The sequence below is a fragment of the Rousettus aegyptiacus genome, unplaced genomic scaffold (genome assembly GCF_014176215.1).
Source record: "Rousettus aegyptiacus isolate mRouAeg1 unplaced genomic scaffold, mRouAeg1.p scaffold_m13_p_3, whole genome shotgun sequence".
Taxonomy (NCBI): Eukaryota; Metazoa; Chordata; class Mammalia; order Chiroptera; family Pteropodidae; genus Rousettus; species Rousettus aegyptiacus.
This window is the reverse complement of record NW_023416306.1, coordinates 135,471,469-135,479,158: the sequence shown is the minus strand read 5'-3', so window position 1 is coordinate 135,479,158 and position 7,690 is coordinate 135,471,469. Positions and strand designations below refer to the sequence as shown.

Sequence of the window (7,690 nt, the reverse complement as noted above, 5' to 3'; positions counted from 1 at the left end):
AAGTCCTCCTTGGAGCAGTGTGTTGGCCACATGGCTCAGAGTGTTCCGTTCCAACCCCATCCGTCACCCATCACTTAGGCACAGGGCCCAGCCAGATCATCAGTGGGTCCATCCATCACCCATAGACTGGGAATGGACTGAAGGAAGGGGGTGACTTTATGGCCCACTGAGGGTGATATCATCCAGCCTGACCGTAGCACCTGATTTAATTGAGAAGTAGCCCGAAAGTGTCCCACTGTCCTCTGACCTTAGCCACCTGTGTTCAGCCCCAGTCCGAACTGCCATAATCACTGACTGGGCCCCCTGTTGCCTGATTTAGTGTGTTCTCCACCGGGCAGGCAGAGTGATCAGCTTGAATCACAAACGGAGTCAAGCGCTAATGTTAAAAACCCTTTGAATCTATAGCCATGCCACCCTGAACAAGCCCGATCCCATCTGATCTCGGAAGCTAAGCAGGATTGAGCCTGGTTAGTACTTGGATGGGAGATCACTTAGGAAGACCAGGTGCTGTAGGCATAAAAAATAAAATTAAATTAAAAAATAAGAGATTGTAAACTGACAAGGTCCTTGCAATCTGTGAGGCCAACCAAGGGCTGACAGCTTCCCAATCTACCTAGAATGCAATTTAAGCCCCATGCCATGGTCTACAAGGCCCCAGGTGGTCTGGCATCTGGCGCACTCTTCATCCGCAACCTGTATCCCTCTAGCCATTGCTTACAAAGCTCCAGCTCATTGAGGTTCCCAAACATAGCGAGCTTTTTCCAGCTTCAGGGCCTTTGCACATGCTCATCCTTCTGCTTGGAAGAATTTGCCCTCACATTTTTCATGGTCAGCTCCTTCTCACCCTTTAGGTCTCCGTTTAAATGTTGCTTGAGAGGAGTCTTCTGTCCTTCTATGACTGTCATATCTTAAGTAATTTTCTATCTTCGTAGCTTTTTTTAAACTTTTTTGTTTCTTTCAAAACATGTCACAATTTTTCATTATTTTAATTTAGTTATTTTGCTATATATGTTTGTGGTTGTTTCTGTCTCTCAGGGCTATAAGCTTCATGAGGTCAGGATCCTTCTTTTAGTTCACTGTTTTTTCCCAAATGCCTATCGGTGTACTTGGTACATCCTCATTCATTCAGAAAATATTTATTAAGCACTTACTATGTGCCATGCACTTTTTTAGGTCCTGGGGATACAGCAGTGAGTGAACAGGAAAGAAACCTCTGCCTTCTCGATCTTACATGCGAGAGGGGACAGAAGAGACAGGCAACAAACAATGCACTAATAAGTAAATCATGTCGCCTTTAAGAGGTGATTAGGACTCTTTCTACTAACCAAGGCTAATGATGAATAATTCTCTGTGATCCTGGAAATTAAATATTGGCTAAAAATCTAAGCGAAAGGAGTGTGTGTGTGTGTGTGTGTGTGTGTGTGTGTGTGTGTGTGTGCAAGGTCAGTTAAAAGGGTAGATAATATTAGGACGTGGGTGCATTTTGTGCCCCTGAAAACGAAGACTGTCAACTTACAGCTTCCTTCTTTTGGGTATCCATCTCCGAACTGCCCATACCCCTAGAGTAGGCTCTAGCTTCCCTAGAAAGCACCCCCATTCATGCTTCTCTCATGTCTTTCTTCTTTCCCCATAGAAATTGTCCCGCCCTGCTTCCCATTGCAGCAAGATGTAGTCAGGTGAGCTTGGCTTTTGACCTGCTTGGCATTCAGTCCCCTTCTGGAAACAGCATCCCAAGTTTTTTGGGGGGACCACTCCCTATCCCATTGGTAGGACTGTCACTCACAGCCTCTGCCTTCTCCCAGCCAACAGGTGGCACTGGCCCAGGCTCTCATGCACCTGAGTCCTAAATGAGGAAACAAAAAGATTTAAAAACAGAAGTTTCTTTATTCTTATGAAATGATTGTTTTGTCTTGTCAATCATAGCTCTCACTTTATTTCTTCAGGAGCTGTACCACAGTCCTTTGATAAATTCTTTCAAGGTTAAGAAGGTGGAGGTTGGTTTCTGTTGCTTGCAGCCAGCTGACCCACGCTGACCGCTTCAATACAAACAAACTGATAGGGTTGCAGACCAGTTCTCTTGTTTGAAAGTGGGCGAACTTGGGCTAGAAACCCATATGGACCTCAACTTCCTTGTCAGTAAAATAAGGACAATAATAGCATGTACCCCTTGGGGTTATTGTGAGGATTAAAGGACATGAAGTGTTTTCATATGAAGTGCCTGGCAGTCCTGTTCCCTCCCATCCCATCCTCATCCCCACCTCTCACACAAGTCCAGGAGTTGCTGTGGTGAGGGAGGGACAGCAGGTCCCACAGAGGTTGCTATAGGAACCCCAGCCACATGTGCAGCATCCTGGGGGTGGGGGTGGGGTGGGTGGGTGGAATGGGTGGGGCGGGGCCTGCAGCTGCTGGGGAACTGGCCGTAGTGACTCTACCTTTTGGAGTAGAAAGGCCCAGCTGTTCATGTCTCCCCAGGTCCCAACTCAGCCCGGTTCACAAACTCCAAACAGAGCAGCTGTTCAGCCTGGGGAGACAAGAGGAAGAATGTACTCTGGGCAGCTCTCGGCTTCCATTCTCGGGGGGTGTTGGGGGAAGAACACTACTCAGCTCAGAAGTCTCAGACTGGAAACAGGCCTTCAGGAATCCTGGGGTCAAGCAATACAACAACAAGCCTTCGGTGTGTCAGTTCTGGGGCCCAGCATTGAACCGGAGGGGCAGTGAAAAAGACCGAGAATCAGAAAACCTTAGTGGAGGACCTCAGTGAAAATAAAAATAGAAATTAAAACAGCAACTATGATGATCATTTGCGGGGTGCATACCACGCGTTAACCACTGAGGTAAGTTCTTTATACACATCTCCATACCATAAACTCTGCCAGGAGGTAGCACTACACCCTCTTACCCATGTGGAAGCTGAGCGCAGAGAAGTTTCGGCACAGGCCTGGGTATTTCCTAGCCAGGAAAGATCCTGAGTGTGATTGGCTCATTTTACAGACTGATTCATTTATTTACTCAAAACCAAACTTGGATGAGCACCCAGTATATTTTGGGCTCTGTACTAGATGTGCTTGGGGTTTAGTGCGGGAAAGCTCGTGTGCACACAGGTGATGATGATAATAACAGTGAGGGGCAAAGAAAGGCTTGCAAAGGCTTGCAAGAGCTGTGGGACGGAACAATGGCAATGCCTGGATGTCAGGGTGAAGTGGGCCTTGAAGGATGGATGAGTGATAGTTTAGCGCAGAAAAGGTTGGAAGTGGGGAGGAGGGAATTTCTCATGGTGAGCCCAGGGTGAGCAAAAGCAGGAGCGTGGGGCAGCGTAGCTCCCTCCAGGGGGCCCTCTGCTGGAGCGCTGTGTGCTGTGTGCCGAGGGCTCCATGCTATGGGCTAAGACCAGACCACAGCTGAAGCCAGATCGCAAAGGGCCTCATTTTGAATGCCAAACGATTTGAACTTCATCCTGTAGGAAAGAGGAGGCCTCTGAAGGGTTTTAAGCAGGAGGATGACAAGGCCAGATTTGTCAGATACTGCAAAAACCCCTGCTCTTCCATGTTGGCTAGGCCCGAATGGGGGCAGGGATCCAGGCTGGGGACTGTTGCTACTGTCCAGTGGTCCAGATGGGTGTTAAAGGGACTAGGACTGAGGCAGAGATGGGGAAGAGAGACATTTAGGAGAGACATTTAAGAGATGTAATAAATTAACTCTCACTGGCAGAAAGCCGAGGACAAAAATATATTCCTTGCCAGAGACCTCTGGGTGTGTCTCTGTGTGTTTGCGTGAGTAGATGTTTGTCTATATACACACATGTCATGTGCATGCGTGCCTGTGTATACATGTGTGTGAGGCTGCTGCCTGGATGCACACTGGGGCCTTGTATGCACATGTGCTTGTGAGAGTCTCTGTGCTCTCAGGCACATCCGCATGATTGTATCTGTGTGTCTGTGCCTGTGGCCTGTGCGTCTGTCTGCTGCTCCCAGTCCAGCTGTGAAGCCACCAACCCCTTGCTGTGCTCAGGGCTCAGTGCAGGATTCCATATGCCAGGCACCACCAAGGACTTAAGCTACTTTAGAGGCTCCCACTGCTAACCCAGAGATGCATCTTCCACCTCTGTTTGATGCTGCAGCATGAACCCTGAGGCTGTTCTTCAAAGCGAAGAACTGAGTGTGGAAAGAAAGAAAATAAACATCAGGATTCAAACTGTGAACTAACCCAGCCTCTGCTCCAGCCCTGGCCCAGGGACCTCCCCCCACAGACTGCCTTTGATTTGTCAACTGCGTTTTCCCCCAGGCCAAGATGGGGAGGTAGGGGCAGAAAGGGTTCTGGGAACGGAGAGCTGGGCAGGGCTGGGGGTGGGGCCAGGGAGCTGTCCCCTCCCTTGCAGCAAGTTCCCACAGCTTGGGGATTTCCTTTGCCTAGTGAAATGGGCTGTCAATGGGCCTGCCCTTAGGGGCAGAGAGAGGAGCCTCCTTCCTTTCATTTCTGTCTTTCCTTCCCTCTTTACCCCCCTCCTCCTCTCTCTTCTTCCCTCCTTCCTCTTCCTTCTTTCTTCCCTTTCCTTTCTCCTTTCCTAACCACCATTTCCAGAGGACTCCAAGGCTTCAAACTGACTTTCATCTGAGTCCTAACTGTGATATTTTGTAATCATGTGACTGTGGGCAAGTGTGCTTCTGTTTTAAAAGGTGGCTGCTCACCTCACAGGGTTGTTAGGATTAAGTAAATTCAGGCGTGTGAGTGCACAGCACAGTATCAGGCCCATTGGAGGAACTCAGCACATGGTAGCCATCAGGACAATTATGATGGTTGCACTGGGATTTATAAGGCATCTCCCCATTTCAAATCGCTTCCCCTAGTGGGAAACACAGGCGAATAAACATATAGTGCAATAACAGTTTTATGAAAGGCAGGGTACTGAGGTGCTTGGAGGGACTCAAAGAAGCAAGGGCTTACTCTTCCTAGGGAAGGGGTGGGACTGCAGAGAGCTTCCTGGAAGAGGTGACTCCCAAGGACTGCTGGATTTCACCAAATGAGTCCAGGGTGAGGGCATCCAGGCCAAAGAGAGAATATTGCTGAGGTGTGAGAGGGGAACTGCAAAGACCCGGTGGTGTGTCCAGGCCCCAGCTTCTGTGATGAGTACACCTGGATGAATTTAATCAGACTAGGAGTTCTGGAGGGGGTGAGATGGAAGGAGCTAGAGTAGAGAATTGGTGAGCATCTCCCAACCAGGAAAGGGGCAGGCTAGGAAGGTGGGGACCATGACCCAGGGAGACCTCCGAGGGGAGAGGCCATCAAGGACCCTACTTGTCACACTGGTTCCCAACCTTGGCAAAGATATTAATAGTCCACCACCAACACACACACCCACACACGCATACTGAGGCATAAGCTTGGCATGGATATACTAGAGGCTCCGGTCTTTGGGGTCTAGGAAATATGAGCACAGTTATTACCTGTGGCTTCCAGGGCAGAACACAGACCAGAGGACCTAGCCTGAATGATGTGGATTCTGTAAGGCCCTTGAGACCTTTGCTTGGGTGGGAAGGAGCCCCGATGTCAATTGAGTTGGTGTTTCCAACCATCGTGACCACCCCCCTAGTTCCTCACCTGGTTCTCCCCACTTCATATTCAAACTCTTTTCTGGCCTCTGAATACTGTCTGAGGGGGTGAGTCATGATAACAGTACTACTCATTGGGAAGTTGTGAAGGTTAAACAAGATAATCCAAGTGCAGCATTTAGTACAGTGCATGGCACATGGAAAATGACCAATAAACATTAACTGTTACTATTAATTACCTCTCCAAGCAGAGGGAAAGTGAGAACAGAGGACCAAGGCACGGAAATGCACAGCACATTCAAATTGGTTGATTACAAACAGCTGTGCAGTTCAGGGCTCATGAGAAGGTAGCCAAGGGTGACCCAGGACCTAGAATCCATGCATCGTCGCATGTGCCATGCTAAGTACGAGGTTTGCTGTCTCTTCTGGAAACCCCTGGGAAGCACTGGAGTTTTTCAAGCAGGAGTTTTTCAGGGAGCCCACTTGGCCATGGCATGGAAGATGAATCTGTGGGGAGAACCTCAAGAGTGTGCCATTACATGCCATTGACCCTGGCTTATGAGGAAGGACTTCAGCATCTGGGCAGGCCACATAAGAAAGGGAGTCTAACCTATTTTCCAACAACATCTCATTTTTTTAGTGAGTAAGCAACTTTAGAATCATGTTAATTATACTGTCAGGGAAGTGATACAGCAGGAGAGAAAAAAAACCTGTAAAGAGACTGCAAAATAGAAAATCTGCCGATGTGGCTCTCTAGGTGACAGTGATTCAGCAACATAGAAGCGTCAATGTTGCTGTGATCCTGGCACCTCCCTTCCTGTCCCATGTTCCACCCACTGACCCGAGGTCTCTTTTTCAGCTTCTTCATTAATTAGGACTCTGTGTTGCAGGCAGCAAAACAAACAAATAAAACCTCTGCTCAAACTGACTTAAACAGTTAAGAGAAGTTACTGACTTTCATAACCGAAAAGCTCAGAGGCAGATAGAGAGTGAAGCTTGGTCTAGTGGCCCGAGCAGTGTTCATTTAAAACCTAGTTTCTCTCTGTCTTGCTGTCTATGATTTAGGCTTCATCCCCAGGCCTCACTTAGAGCAACTCCAGCAGCTCCAGGCTGTCCCCTCACAATCATAAATGGCTGCACTGGTGCCTGCCTTCACACCCTTTCCAAGCCAAAGGGGTCTCTCTTCCTGCAGAAAAATTCCTCTTTCCCAGAATAACCACCCTTTCCTCCCCTCACTCACACCATGCCTCCTCGTTTCCCTTTCAAACCTCAAGAAAGACTGAGGAGAAGGAGTGGCTTCCCAAAGAAAATTGACCTCGAAAAGTGGGGTGTGGCCCCGGGGCTACCATGACATCACCTTCCCGTGTGTCCTCCTTACTTCCTAGGGCCACTCCTCTTAGACGTTGAGGCTCCTGACCTTTTCAGATCCTTCACGATCAGGGTCCTCGTGCTGCTGTCTTAGGTCTCCTCTCCCCCAAGCGACTCGTCCCCTTGTGCCTTCCCTGACTACGCATTGTTGACCACTCCTGGACCCACACTGCCAGTCCAGAAGGCACTCCTGTGCCGTGAAACCGTAGATCCAACTGCCTGAGGCACCTGTGCACTCAGAACAGAGGTGCCTCTGGGGCCTGAAACCCCCACATCTCAAACCCAGCTCAGTCTCACTCCCCCAAACCACGCAGCTCCAAACCTGCTTTCCTGTGTGTGTTCTTACCATCACCACTGAGCTGGGAACCTTGAGCTTTTCTCTCCCACCCTCCGTCCGGAAATCTAACTGAGCCCCAGGCCATAAATCTCTCGGGAATCCACGTACTTCTTCCTAGCCCCGCCACCTGCTGTGTTAGGTGCTAGGAGGTACTAGGTGACTGACAGTTTCTATTTTAGCCAGGGCTCAGTCCCCTGTGCTGCAGGACCTCCTTGCTGTTCCCTTGGCCAGCTGAGTGGACTCATTCTGACTGCAGAGTTTATATCGTCACTGCTGCACTAACTAGAGCCCAGGACAGTGTCTGGTGTTTAACAACTTCCTCGAAAATGTGTGGAATGAACAAATGAATGAATGAGAGAGAGAAGAGTAAGAGAATTGTTCTTGGGAAGAAGAGGCAATATTCCTGAAGGCCTGGGAGGGCAGGAGGTGCCTCAAACCA

General features: G+C 49.1%; 1 pseudogene; it reads left to right on the top strand.

Moving 5' to 3' along the window:
• Positions 1-397: 397 nt before the first annotated feature.
• Positions 398-516, top strand: LOC118600961 (annotated as a pseudogene).
• The last annotated feature ends 7,174 nt before the right edge of the window (positions 517-7,690 follow it).